Raw genomic sequence first — 15,591 nt, forward strand, 5'->3', positions numbered from 1 at the left:
TCAGTGTAAAACCTTAAACCTCTTGAAGTAGAAAACTCTCCTTGATAAATGTTAATCACTATGTAACGCATTAAATAACAAATTGCCTCACAAAGGGGACCCAGAAAATTAAGAAGTGTGGCATTACCTCCTCTAAAAACTGTTGCTAGTGGTGTAATCCAGGGGTTCAGTGTTTGAACCACCCCTCTTTTACTTCTCTAAGGTCAAAGCTAATGTTAAGGGCTTATGGCTGATGAAGTTTGCAGATAACTGTAAACTGGGTACCATCATAAACTCTCAAGATCATACCAAAATTGTCCAAAAGGGCCTTTCCCAAACCGATTGCTGATGTCATAACAATGGACTAAAACTAAATACCAAAAAGTGTATAAATAGTTTCCTTTGACAAGCATGATATCCTTGTAACTTTCAACTCGACAAAACGTGCCTGAAAACCAATCTGGTAATTTGAAATCTGGGAACCTCTGTGGACAACAAACTGTCCTTCGATCACCATGTATCCACTATTGCAAGAAAGCCCGTTTTCATTGCACATACTATTAGTGAGGGCATGGAGACTAGTCCAAGGATGTGATGATCCCACTGTATTTGGCACTTACTAGGCTAATCATTGAGTATAATGCCTCCGTCAGTATATACCTGTACAAACATTTAATACAGCTTGAATGACAGCAGTGCTGTTGTACAAGGAAACCACTAGCCTAAACCATAAAAACTACACTGACCATCTAAAAAGCCTTGTTCTTTTTGTCAGTATCACAGAAGCTACTGAATGGCAATCTCTGCCTTACATACAGAGCCTCAACAGTTACTCTCCTCTCAGCTCTGCTGCATGTCCATAAGTCTAATGGTGGCATAAATGGTACTCAGGAAATCTTGGCCTCTTCTACAACATAACTAGAACATGCTGGATAGATAAATATGTATCACAGAGAATATCACATCTTTGGTATTGTCTTCCTTTCCACATACAACAAAGTTCTTCCCTTACTCTGTTTGAATGTAATCCAGATGAATGGATGGGAAACCACAAATTCACCCCTGCCTTAGAACCCTTGTCTCGTATGGATATGAGTGATATGTATATGTTCTGCTTGGCTCTGGGTTATTCTTACTTAAGCTACAGGGGCTGAAAATGAAATGGGAATGCAGGACTTTGCTTTTTAAGATTCTCAAAGATCAATAGGCTAGTAAGTACCTATGAATTTATGAAAATGTGTATTTTTCCAACTACCATGTTGTGTTTGCAAGAAATTCTAATGTTTTTTGGAACTGTCATTGCATTTCTTCTAGGCAAAGTATGTAAATTTTGTTCTGATAAATATTTGCTATGTATATGATATGTTCCACTGTGTATGTGACCATACTGCGAGTCCCTACTGCCTGAACTAATGTTCTCCTCTATATCCCATTTTTTCCCCTACACAGCCTCTGGCCTTGTTATCTCCCAGCTGCATTGTCTCTGAGACTTAACAAAAGTGGTCTATCGGTGTTACTTGTCCATTTCCTCCTAAATAAGGAACAGCTGAAAGAAAAACGTATTGAAAAACGTATGCTAAACATTTTCTTGCTGTTAGATTAGATGATTTAAGCATTTTAGCTGGCACCTCCCCGTGAGCACGTTACCTAGAATGCCAACCATTCCTAAGCTCCATAGGCCTGCAGTACTAGATCCCCATCTCTCCACTATTACATCCCAGCCCCGATAGACCTGTTTCTCCAATCCTGACTGTTTTTCCCCACATTAAAATTGAGTTTTCATGCTTACCAGTTGCCCTATTAAAACTCACTGCCTAAACAGCATCTAACTGATTGTTTCTTTTCCTTTCTAATGTGGTATCTGTGACCTAGGTGTAGCCCCACTCTGTTCACCCTTGCTATGCTCTGGCTCACTTTGCTCTCCTCCCACTCCCATTCTCACCCACTCCCCATATTATTTCCTTTATACCTATCCCCTTTGCAAACTCCAACTCCACAACCCCTCCCCTTCCTCTTTCCCAGATACACCTCACTCCCTCACACTCCCACTCTAACCTTATATCTGCCCTAACTCTTGATACATCAAACCCATATACATTTCCCCCCAGCCATTCTCTCTCACTCACTCACTTTTACCTTAACACTCACCTTCCTCACATAATCTTTCTCCTCCCACAATGCCTTTCAAAACCCAAGCCTTTCTCTTGTCACCTCTCTTACTTCTTCTCGACACTCACTTCCTATCACTCACATCTAATACCACCACATTTTCACCCAGCTAATGCAAACATCAATTCTTCCACAACACCCCAACAATAGTTCCCCATATGCTCATCTATCATTCCTCTAAGCACTCCCCTCCCAAGAATCAAGGTACCTCCTTTTACTCTACCTCATTAGATGAAAAAATAAAGCACCTCCTATTCAAACAATTCCTCCTCCAAAGATCTCTACTCCTGTCAGGTGATGTTCATCCTAACCCTGGTCCCTGCACCACCTCCCCAATCATTTATATTAATCCCCCAAACCCTTTCAACTACAGTCCTTCTCAAAACAGGTGTCCCTCTACTCTCTGAATCTTAGAAGTATTCTTAACAAGGTTAGTGAATTCCATGCCTGGATGGCCAACTATACCCCTGATATAATCACCCTAAGTTAAGCATGGCTAAAACCACACAACCAAGACAGCGATATCCTCCCACCTGGATATAACATTGTAAGACTCGATAGACATAAGAAAAAGGGAGGAGGTCTGGCAATTGTCTATTCTAACCATCTCACTCCCTTTAGCCCAAACAAACATATGCCCTCCTTTGCACCCACTGAAGTTCTAATGGTCAATTTCAAACTCAATAGCTACACCACTATTACCATTGTAACTATCTATATTCCCCCTGGAGACAACATTACCATCCTGGAAAATATTCTCTCCCACCTCTCTCAAACATTTACAATGAAACCATCCTCCTTGGGGATGTTAATATTAACTGGTTTACTCTTCAAGCACCCAACTCTACTTCATTCATCAACCTGCACAGCTTTGTGCAACTAATCTCTACACCCACTCATACCAATAAATCCAGTCTCCCTAGCTCTCTCCTAGATTGGATCTTAGTCTCCCACCTGCACAAATACCATAATGCTGAGACCCTACATAACAGCCTTAGTGGTCACTCCCCTATAAGAGTCATCAGATATACCCCTCACTTCACTAGGCCCCACAGATACATAACCTCTTGCAAACTTTCCACCTTCTGCCCAGAGGCCTTCAAAGAGTATCTCTCCAAAGTAAACTGGTCACATCTAAACTTTCTCCTCCTTGACAAAGCTTTCCATTCATTCAACTCTACCTTCCTAAACATCCTAAACTCTCCTGCTCCTCACCCCACAGTCAAAATCCAATCTAATATGTCTTCCTGGCTAAGAAATCCTACCCATACCCTTATGAAAAACAGAGGCAGGATGTGGAAATTATGGAAAAAAAAACAAGATCTCTAATTATTTACAGAACAACAACGGACTCAGAAACCTGGTCAAAAAACATATATACAAAGGCAAAATGTACTTTAATACCAGCCACCCTCTGTCCAAAGGTCAGACCCCAACAAATTCTGGAACTCTATCAATCACATATTGCATCCTGGAAACCCTTCCTCCCCATAACCCCTGCCCAAACAACACACCTGAAGAAACAGCAGACTTATTCAATACCTACTTTATTGAATCTATTTCTAAGATGATTGACTTTTTATCCTCTACAAACAATGCTAACAACTTCACCAATTATACTTCTTCACCAAATCCCCCAAACTGTTTCACCCTTAAAACAGTACCTACTAACTATATGAATCTTTACTCTGAAAACTTATACCCTGCTCTCCTTCTGCTGACAATCTACCCCCCTATTTCCTGAAGATTTCAGCAGAACTCCTTACTTTGCCTGTATCTATCTTAATGAATTGCTCCATCTCCCAATCTTATATCCCCTCCTTATGGAAAAAATTCTACATTCTACCCATACATAAAGGAGGTAACTTAACTGACGTCTCTAATTTTCAGACCAATTGCAAACTCATTTCCTCTCTAATGCATCCACAAACAAGTTATGCAGCACCTACTTCAGGAAAATCTACATACACCCACCCAACATGGCTTTCGCCCCAAACACTTCACCACAACTGCATTAATATCCTTCATAAATATTATAGTCCTTGCTCATGATAACAACAGACTGGTCACTTGCCTATTATTGGATGTCTCCAAGGCCTTTGATACGGTCTTCCACCCACTCTTCTTCTGACCAAGCTATCAAACCTTAATTTCTCTCCTTCTACTATTTCCAGGTTTTCTATCTATCTCTCTGATCATCTGCAATCTGTCAAATGGCTCTCTGTTCTATTCCCTCCCCTCCCAGTGAAAATGGGAGTCCCACAAGGGTCTATCCTTGGCCCACTACTCCTTAATATTTTCACTAATTTACTACATACCTATTGTCCCAGTCATCCTTTATACAATATGCCGATGATTCAACCGGCATCACCATTGCAGACATTCCCTCTGACCTCAACTCTGCCACCCAAACATCCTTTAGCTCCATAAAATCCTGGCTCTGTGACAACAAACTAATTCTCAACCCTAAGAAAATTAACCTCTTACTCTTTTTCCCCAAAAACCTCACTAATCTCAAAACTACTTTTACTATACTGTCCCACAATAACACATCTATCACAGTCAAATCTAGCACTAAACTCCTAGGAGTCATAGTCGATGACCAACTTAAGTTTGATTTACATGTGTCCAATTGTGTTAAAAAGACACACCCAAAAAGTTGGACTCCTTTACGGCAACAAAAAGTTCTTAACACCCAAGGCAAAAATAACTCTCTCACTTGCATACCTTCTTCCTAGCCTATTGTATAGCTGTCACATTCTTACTAATTTAAACTCCTCACTCCTAACCAAACTCGAATCAACCTACAACAAGCTGGCTAGATTTGCTGCAAACCATACTTATAAGTCTCACCACTATTATTTCCCTAAACCTATTAGACTGGCTAGAATTACCCCACCAGTTCCTCCTCTCTCAATTACAAATAATTCACTCAATCCTATACCAGCGCTCTTTCTGTCCCAGCCTTACTCTTATTATCTCTAAATACTCCCCGACTAGGCCTCTACAGAGCTCTAAGACCTGCTACAAATATATAAAGGCAAAACCAAAACTGGTTGCAATCTCTATAGCTACAACCCTGCTATATCTTGGAACAAACTTTGCTTAGAAATTAGATCCCTTAAACATCCTAATCAATTCAAAACAGCGACTAGAGAATACCTAAAAACTGGTCTTGCCACTGCACTCATCCTCCCTAAACTACTTTCCCATGCATCAAAGACTCCGATCACCTCCTCCCGCCCACTTATACTCTCTCCCTGTATAATTTCAATAGCCCACTTTTCCTGTATAATCTCACTACCCCCCTATCATTGAGCAACTTACTATCTTATCTTTTAGCCTTTCCACTTCTATTATGCATCTCTCTTCCTCTCAACTCTAATCCCATTCTCTCCTGTATTGTAACCATACAAGCCACAATGTCTACAACTTATTCTAACGTTGATATATATCAATTTATGTTTTCCATCTGTATTATTAAAATGTTTTACTCTTGGCACAACTCTTAGTGTAAAACTACTCTCACTGCATGTATGTAGTGAATAATAATGATTGCATGCAATTTAATTTCGTCTGCAAATAAATTGTATCTCACTGTGGAGCTTTTCTCCCCAGGTCTCCAATGAAAATGGGCCACTAAGCTCAGTCAGACTAAACTGATCGAAAAATGTAAAATAATAAAATAATAATAATAATAAATCAAAATAATTTCTAAGGGAGTTTATGTGTAAATGCTTATGTCAAAGTTTTTTGAAAACAATGAAATTTTTTGATTGAATTTCCCACAGGTTTTTTAGCTTTGTCCATTTTGGCAGGATATTATGCTTGTGAGGCCCTGTCGGTGCTTTTTTTTACCTGAGAATTACCTGTTCTCTCTACTTTACCTTTTTCTAACTCATCCAGGCTCTTTTAGTCATCTTTAGGGTTTCACTGTCAGCTAATCTATGTTGCAGCTACCAGTCTATATGGTTTTCCTTCCCCTGTCAGCAAGAACAAGAAAGTTTATAGGGAGTCTTTGGATGTTAGACTGGCTCTTGTTGTAACTCAGACACTGATGGATGACTCTGTTGTGGCTTCATTTGACTCGTTAGGCAATCATCTTTTTCTCTACAACCACCACAGACCATGGGAAAGCCATATTCTCTGTGGCTGTACCCCTAGTCAGGCAAAGCTAAACCATTGTTTTTGGTCTTAAGGGAAGGGTTAGATGAAGGTTTTTCATTCAGCAGGGATAGGGAACCTATATCTTGGATGAGTCTGCTAAAAACTTTTCAGGGATTTCCCAGAAAGAGTGAACATTGTGATAAAATCTTACCTTCTCCTATTGCTATTTTTATGGACAGGGAAGATATGCTGGGATTTTCTAAGGAGATCATTTCTGCCTTTTCCTTTCCTACTGCTTCAGGCAAAAAAGAAAAAATCTTTTCTTTCTGACAATGACTTTTAGTCAGAAGAGCTTGTATTTTTCTATGCACTTCAGGAATTTCTTCGTAATCTGAAAAGTCTGATTCAAAGGAAAGTATGGCCTCAGATTTCCCTATTGAAGACCTACCTTTTACTGAGATGTAATCTGAGATGAAAAAGGTTTTACAGTGATGGCAAAATGAAATTCCTGTTGCACAGAAAATGCATTGTGACCTACAAGAGTTGGACAAGTCTAAATCTGCAGCTCTTCCCTGTTTTGTCTGGTTTACAAAATGACTTTCTCACCCTACTAGTTTGGATGACAGTTAACCTCTTGCTATCAGGAATTCTGACATATACAGGATAACTCAGAAGCTTATGCATTTGTTTTCCAATCCTAAATCGGATCCAACTATAATATCTCTATCCCAAACTGCTTCTGCTAAACAGATAATTGCTACTTAAACCAATTCCCTCTGAAAAGGATGGGAAAGCTTCTGACAAGTTGGGAAGACAGTGTATACTTCTCCTGTATCAACTTTCAGGATTTTATGCTGCCAGTCTCTAACATTAAAGCCTTTTCTTTTATCCTTTGAGAATGCACAACAGTTAGTAGTTAACTTTCCTTCTTTTTGAAGTACAAATGTATCTGAATGTCTCTTCATCATCTGCTACTCATGTTACTAAGTATGTTTTAAAATCTGCTTATAAGGCTGCAGATTCTTTCTCCAGAGCTCCTACTTCTGGGTCAGTAATGTCATAAATGGCTTGGCTTCATTCATTAAAACCTTCCTAATGATGTTAAAAGTGAAATTTTAAATTGTGCCTTAGACATGTACATTCTGTTTGGTCTTTCACCGGTCGAGGTGTGATGAATGTTGAATGGGGACTCAAAGGATAATTCATAAAATTTTCAACCCAGATTTTCAAAAACAAATAAACATTTCCCTTCTTCCTCAGATCCCTTTTTCTGTAAGCAATTTAAGCAGAAAGGTTACATCAAACAGGAGTTTACGAGGCAATGTTAAGGAGACTCCAAAAAGAAAGAAAAAGCTTTTAAATCTAAAGACTAGTCTTCCAGGTCAGCACGATTATTTTCCTGCTCAGCCCCTGTCGCCACCCTGGTAACCTCCCCATATCTCTGATGCTTCATCCTCCTTTGTGGTATCACACTGTGGCAGAAAATCAGGTTTAGATGTTATTTAGGTAATCTCTCCCTCCCTCCATGCCAGGATATTCCTCCTTGCTCTGTAAACCTAACCCCTTTCTTTACTCCCATTCTGCAGCAAACACGAGTACATAAACAAATAGAACCAGTAGCTCCTTGTCTGATGGGCAAAGGGTTTTATTCAAGGGATTTTCTGGTACCAAAAAGTGAAGGATCCTTGAAGTATGTCTGGAGCCTTTCATTTATACATCTTTTTGCAAAGATGTATTTTGTTAGTCTGCTCTCTGTTTTACCCTTGGGACTTTACACTCCATCAAGAGTGTTCAAAAAGTGGGGCTATGCTTATAAAGATCCTCATGGCTCAATAGCCTAGTATGTACCAATGAACCTATGAAAACATGCATTTTTCCTGATTAAAATATTGTGTTTGGAAGGAAACTATATGTATTTGGGACTGTCATTGAATTTCTAAACCAATTTATGTGTAAATGCTTAATGAAAGTTTTTTTTTTACAAAAAAAAAATCTGTTTTTGATAGATTTTCTTACATATTTTGTAACTTTGTGCATATGGGGCAGGATACTATTTTTGTGGGGAACTGTCAGTGATTTAATTACCTCAGTAACACCTGTTCTCTACTATACCTTTTTTCTAACTCATGCAGGCTCCTTTATTCAATTTTATGGTCTCATTCCTAGCTAATGTATTTTGCAGCTACCAAACTCTGTTGTTTTACCTTCCCCTGTCAGCAAGAAGAATAAGAAAGTTTTAGGGAGTCTTTCCATGTCAGATTAGCTCATATTGTAACTCAAACACTGATGGGTGATTCTTCTGTAGCTGCAATTGACTCCTTAGGTCAATCATCTTTTTCCCTACAGCCACCATGTACCATGGAATAGCCACATCCCCTGTAGCTGTAGGGAAGCCCTTGGCAGGCAAAGGTGGACATCTCATGTTGATCTCAGGGGAAGGTTTAGGGTTAGATGAAGGTTTTATATTCAGCAGGGATTCTTGGATGAGTGACATACTAAGCATCAATGTCTTTCCAGGGATTTCCCAGGAACATTCTCCTATTGTTGTTTCAATGGACAGGAAAGATATATTGAGGTTTGCTAAGGAGCTCCTATTTGCCTTTTCCTTTCCTACTGCTTCAGTCAAGAAAATAAAAAGAGTTCTGTTTCTTTCTGACATTGATTTCCAGTAAGAAGAGCAGGTAATTCAGGGAGATGTTTGCACTTCTCTATGCACTTCAGGAATTTCTTCTTAATATGAACATTCTGGTTCAAAGAACAGTATGGCCTCAGAGTTCCCTCTTGAAGATTTATCTTTTACTATGATGTAATCTAAGATGGAAAAGGTTTTACAGCGATGGCAAAATGAAATTCCTGTTGCACAGAAACTGTATTGTGACTTCTTGCGATTGGATATGTCTAAATCTACAGCTCTTTCTCCTGTTTTGTCTGCTTTATAAAATGAGTTTCTCATCACTACTAGTTTGGATGAAAGCTAATATTTTACCATAAGGAATTCTGACAGCATATACGGTAACTCACTCTTTCCAGTGTTTGTTTTCCAAACCTAAATCACATGCAGCTGTAATTTCTGTAAGGCTCCCATAATTGCTTATTAGACACTTCAAGGCAATTACATCTTTTCCTATCTGGATGATGTCTTATCTTTTTCAGACTCCTTTTCCAGCTGTCAAGAATCTTTAGCTACTGTTTAGAATCTCCTACATAGTCTGGGTTTTCAGATCAACTTACAAAATATTCTTTCTTTCATTATCACACAATTGTATTCCTGGGATGTATGTTAGATCCTGCATTGGGAACAGCCATTCTCCCCTCAGACAAAATCGAGATGTTTTAACAGTTCTTCCAGAGTTTCTTCATTCAAAGCCAGATATCTGCAAGGGGAATTTCTCTAGATTTCGGTCTACATGGCATTGATAATAACTATGCTTCCCCTGACCAGATTCCATATGACAAAAATCCAGTGGTACCTTAGTTCAGCCTATACTTGGCATCTTTACTCTACGTGTTTTCAGATCTATGTTTTAGAATTTTAAGAAGTGAGTTTCTATGGTGGGTAGAACAAATCTCTCAAATCCATGTTTCCAGTTCTCACTTCTTACTCCTCTCTAGTTTGTCACTATATATGTGTCTGACTTGGTATGGGAAATGGTTTCCAAATGGGTGAAAGTGCATTGTCTTTGGAACCCTCATGACAGACAGAAGCACATAAATGATAGAGAGATGCTGTCTGTGATCAATGCTATTAGAAATGTAAATCATCTCTAGTCCACAGGTCCTGTACAAGTTTACACTGACAACAACATGGTGATGTAGCACATAAACAAATGGGGGAGGCAGACACCAGATTCCACCATCTTTGCAGACCTGCTATAATTAGCCTGGGATATACTCAGCTCCTTTTGACTCTTCAGGTTTCATACATTTCCTGAGAGCAAAACTTGATTGCAGACAAACTAAGCAAGACCAAAATAGGTCATCATGAATGGAAACTTTAACCTTGGGTCTTCCAAGATCTGATCCATCTGTGAGAAACACCTCAGGTATATCTATTTTCTCCTCTCAGAATAAAGAAAATGAAAAAAAACTCTGCTCCTGTACTCATTGCAATTAGGCTGTGAAGGCAGATATCTTCTTATTCCCATGGAGAGGAATGTTCTTTTATGCTTTTCCACCCTTTCCTTTATGGAAGATCCAAAAGGACTTCAGAATATGTGGTAGGGACTCACTTTTGGGCTCATAAACAGTTCTCTCTTCATTTTCAGTCTGGTCAAGGCAATTACTACATGCCTCCTCTCAGATTGGATTTCTTCAAGTAAGACAGGCATTGTTTGATACCCTCTAAACTGAAAACTCTTCAGCTACCAGCCTGGATGATAAAATCTTGATACCTTTTCGATTCCTTTTTTTTTTGTTCTGAGGACATAAAGAAGGTACCAAAGGAGGAAAAAATGTTACTAGACAATCTAGGACTTTCTTCAGGCCTGCCTGCCTCATGTTCTTAATTATTTGTGTGAGCTACTGTCCTCTTGTTCTTATTTATTCCTCTATCAAGGATCATTTGTTTGCTTTTTCTGTTTGTCTACCCTTAGATCTCCCTTTTTAATGATCCACACATCAAACTTTTCTAAGGGGTTTTTATATCTGTTCACCTGGAAAACAGGTGGCTGTTCCTTGAGATCTTAAATCTCTGATTGAATAGCTTACCCTTTTTTCATTGTGAAGCAGCTGATTGGGCTGAAATAGGGTTCTTTACATGGAGAAATGTTTGACTGATTATTCTGGCTTCTGCTAGGAGAGTATGAGAGTTAGCACGTGACGGCTGGAAATCCACTGCTTACTTCTTATGTTCATAGGTTCATGGGTTCCTAGGTTGGTACTAGGCTATCGGCCCTAGGGCCTTTACTTCCCTGGAACCCTGTCTGGCAGGGCGATGGACATGATCCCCTGGGTGAATTTCTTCTCCCATCCAATCGTCAAGGTTCTTTTTGAAGAGGGCCAAAGAGGTGCTCTGCTTGATATGTATGGACAGCCTATTCCAGAGTCTGGGGAGTCTCTGGGTCAGGAACCTATCCCTCCAGCATGTTTTGTTTATTGTGATGACAAGGTTTAGATCCCTGGAGCGTGTGGTTCTGAGGGATTGGGATTTCTTTAAGTGAAGCATGCCCAACATCTCTGGGTTTGACATGGCCTTGTATGTTAAGCAGAGATCGCCTCTGAGTAGACAATATGTGACAGAGTATAGCTGGAGTTTTTTAAGGTGGTCAGCACAGGGCATCTGCTTTAGGCCTGTGATTCTTTTAGTGAGGTATTTCTGCGGCCTTTACAGTTGTTACAGATGTCTTGAGAGGTACATACCAAATGGGGCATTGTATTCTATAATGGGTCTAATGAGGGATGAGTACAGTGGGACAATGACCTCCTTTTTCTAGATGAAAAGCCCTTAGTGATGAGGTGTGCCACACAGTAGGATTTCCTGACTGTTGTGGCGATGTGGTTATCGAAGGTGAGACCACTGTCCACCTGTGTCCCTAAGTCTCTTATCACACTTTTAGTGGTTAGTGTACTGCCACATATCTGGTAATTCACGGGTACATGTTTTTTCCCAAAGGGGATAACTATACATTTCATGGCATTGAGCTTGAGCCCATGGCTCTGGCACCAAGAGTATGTTATCTAGTCATACAGTTTAGGTTTGTTTTAGCTTTTTTTCACAATGAATTTGAGTTGGTTGTTATCCTGGAGACTGATGCTTTCTAAGAAAACAATCATTCTTTCATTCAAATCTCATTGTCTTGTGATCTGTAGATGCCTCTGTCTGAGGATCTGCTAGAACACTGGCCAAATTCCAAAAAAATATGAGTGGTAGCCCATCTCATCCTGGTACTTTGCACTCTCTTAAAGAAGCTAGTTCCACTCTCATATCCTTCTAGTGCTTGTACACCCTATCTTTTGCCTTAAACACTAAACTGAATTTCCTTTGTAGACATATTAGTCTTCTCTTTCATTTTTTTGCAATTTCTTCAAACTCCTGCCTATATCTGTATAAACTGCATTCCTGAAACATTCCCACAGCTTGTTTACTCCTTCTGCCTGTCCTTAGACCCTAAATTTTCTTTGAATCTCTTTTCCAGCTCATCATTATTCAAGCCATTAAAATGCTTCTTAGCTTTCCATCCAATCTAATCCACAGAAAGATACCGTCACTGCTAACAAAGGATGCCGTTGCTTGGGTGTTGGAACAAAATTCAGAATTTTCTTCTTTCTGACACTGTGTTGTACTTGGTTGGATCTATTAGGGTCAATGACCTCAATTACTGTGGTGCCTTCAGTGGTCCAGGACTTGAAATCTCCCAGACTGCTTCTGGATTCAGATTCTATAGGACTATAACCCTCTTCCACCTAAACTATTTCATTATTCTCAACTCCCGTCGCCGATCTCAGTCATAAATCTGGGGCTGAAACTCTGTCTTAGTTGACTAGAATTATTTGCTTCCTCTTTCTATTTATTTAATTATTTGCTTATTTGTTTGTTTGTTTGTTTGTTTACTGCTTGGTAAACCAGGTAGATTGACTCGTCCAAAGACCCTTTTCAGTTATGACCTGAAGCTATAGAAACAAAAGCAAACAACATGAATATTCAAGAAGCATTCAATACATAAGATCAAATATAAAATAAAATATAAAATGTTTTTTTTTTAATGGAATTGTGACAATCATATGTTTGCTGCAGATCTGCATTCTTGTTACAGAAAAATGACAAACAATCATTAATGATACAAAAAAATGAAGTCAGTTGCAATTACTCAGTGATGGTGCTGAAGGCATTACTAAAACTATGGTGGCATTTAACCTGTTTTCTGACCCTGAACATTCTATCACCTGCCCCTGTTCATGGGGTAATGATCTCTGACCTCTCATTTGAAGTAATTTATGTACCTCACTATTATAGTTCAGTTCCTGTCTTCTTTGTCATTCATAGCATCATACACCAGATATGGTACTGTCACACTCCCTTTTACCACTGGCCCATGTTTCTAAGATATCAGCAATGCCCACTCTCCTCTACTGCATCACTGCTTGCAGCACCCCATCTTTTCAAACCCAACTCTAAAAACCACTGTCCCCTCTGTAATTAGATGGAGCTCGAACCTGACAATGAGTCTTTTCTGTGTCTGGTTTCTCTCCATCATCCTATCAGTTCAGCATCATTTTCCTTATCCATTCCTGCAGCTAGTCATTATTTTATGTAATCCTCCCTTTTCTTCATGAGCTGGCTGCTGGCACAGCTAATCACAGAATCTCACAGTTAATTGAAAGGTGGAGGTACTCAGCTGTCATTCATTGGTCAGGGACTCCCTGTTTGTTCAGGGAATTGACTCATATGTTTTGTTCTACTGGAAGACAGATTGCCAGCAGGAACAAGTAGTGTTGAACAGCCTACTGCCAGAGTAACAGTACTTCCTTGCAAAGCTGATAAGTCCTTAACTCTATCCAGTTATATGTTGCAATACTGTAACATTGTGCACAATAACTGGGATTGTGAGTGACTGAATCACAACTGCCTGCAGCCTGAGTCTAAGCCTTATCTTCTCCAAATGAGGTTTCTGGGTGCTGACGTGTATGAAAAAAACAGTAAAATTTACAAGGACATGTAGTTCAGAACCTTGAATTATGGTCTTGATGTTATGACTTACATGTATAAAAGAGCTGATTTCTTCTATTTTTGTTTTTCCTTAGAGAAAGACCATTGTTATCTGTGTTGTCTACCATTGCTTCTGAGAAGGTTAAAGTTGTAATATTCATTTAATTATGTATTTATTGTTATTTGTTTACCAGGAAAGTCCAGCTGAGCAGTACCATTTTTCAGCAGAGCCCTAGAGACAAAAGCTCTATTATAAAGACATCGTGGACATCATTTGTATTGCTTTATCATTTACTACCAGTTTCATTCATAAGTTAACAGTTCCATTACTCAGACATCCTTGGCATCAGGTACATCATTTACAAACAGTTTTGATTAATAATAAAAGTTTCATGGGTTGTATATTAATACATTTTTTAATACTGGGAGTTATATGCAATGCAATCTTATCAGTATGCATATATTGTCAGGTTTTACTTAAGATTATTTGCTACTTGCTAAGACCTGCTAAGACTTGTTCAAAATCTATGGTATAAGAAAATAACAAAGAATTACAGCAGCTCAAAGAAAGGAATGAGAGGTTGAGGAATAAGAAAGTTAATGGAGATGAGATGACAGAGGAGGTTTTGCTTGGTGTAAAATTGGACTTATTATAGTTTATTGTTGTACTGATAGACTAAACCAATTATGGACTCATTGATGTTTGATCTTTGTTAAGCGCTCTTGTCTTTGAGCCACCATTGATAATCATCCACATAATGTAAAATAATTATGTATTCATCCATTAAATGTGTAAACAATGGATCAAAACATTTTTAAAGTACTACTAGAACAGTGGCTAGTCCATAGTTAAAAGTTGCAAACTGGAACTGGAAATATGTTACTTCAAATCTCTGTTTTTATATATTTACACATGTATCTATGCATGTATTCATTTATTAATTTATCTGTGTAATACATTTGTTAGCCTGGCACAACTTGGCACAAGTATCCCTTTACAGAGGAGACCAGTGAGCACTGTCTGATGACATGACATGCTCTGAGTCACCTCTTGCATAATACTTCCTGTAGAAGGGTGTGACTGTGATATGATGGAAAACATCCTCTATATGAAAGCTTACCTAACTGGAGCTATTTCCATGAAATATTGTATAATATAGAGATTGAATTTCTTTGTTTTATGAAATGATATAAACTGGAAAGATCTAACACTGATCTCCAGCTTTTGTCTTTCTTGTGAACCATAAAGTGTCTTGTGGAAAAAAAAAACTTCTTTACTAAACTTAATAATCTAGACTGTTGAGAAGATTAGCTGTGGTGCCCCATTACTATGGGGACTATAGCACCTTGTAAGATCATTTCTGTATACCCAGAAATGAACCTGAGTTGGGTTCATGTGTTTACCTTGCAGACACAAGGTACTACAGCTTTTGATTCTAACCTTTGGGAAGTATGGCTAGTTTTAAAAAGCCCTCCTGGGGTTCCTGACCTAGTAATTACCTATCAACTTATGACATCCCATCCAATATTCCAGTCTCCTTTTAAAAGTGGATGCATTTCTACTTTGTTTGATTAGTTTATAGACTTAAGTAGTGAATGCACTGGGTTTTGAATCTGTCTTGCCAGCAGGTGTTGTTGATCCTGTGGTGGAAGTTGAGGCATTTTGCATGTGTGTTAGCCAGACGTTGGTA

This window comes from Protopterus annectens, chromosome 4.part1, assembly GCF_019279795.1.
Source record: "Protopterus annectens isolate FY-2018-M chromosome 4.part1, PAN1.0, whole genome shotgun sequence".
Taxonomy (NCBI): Eukaryota; Metazoa; Chordata; order Ceratodontiformes; family Protopteridae; genus Protopterus; species Protopterus annectens.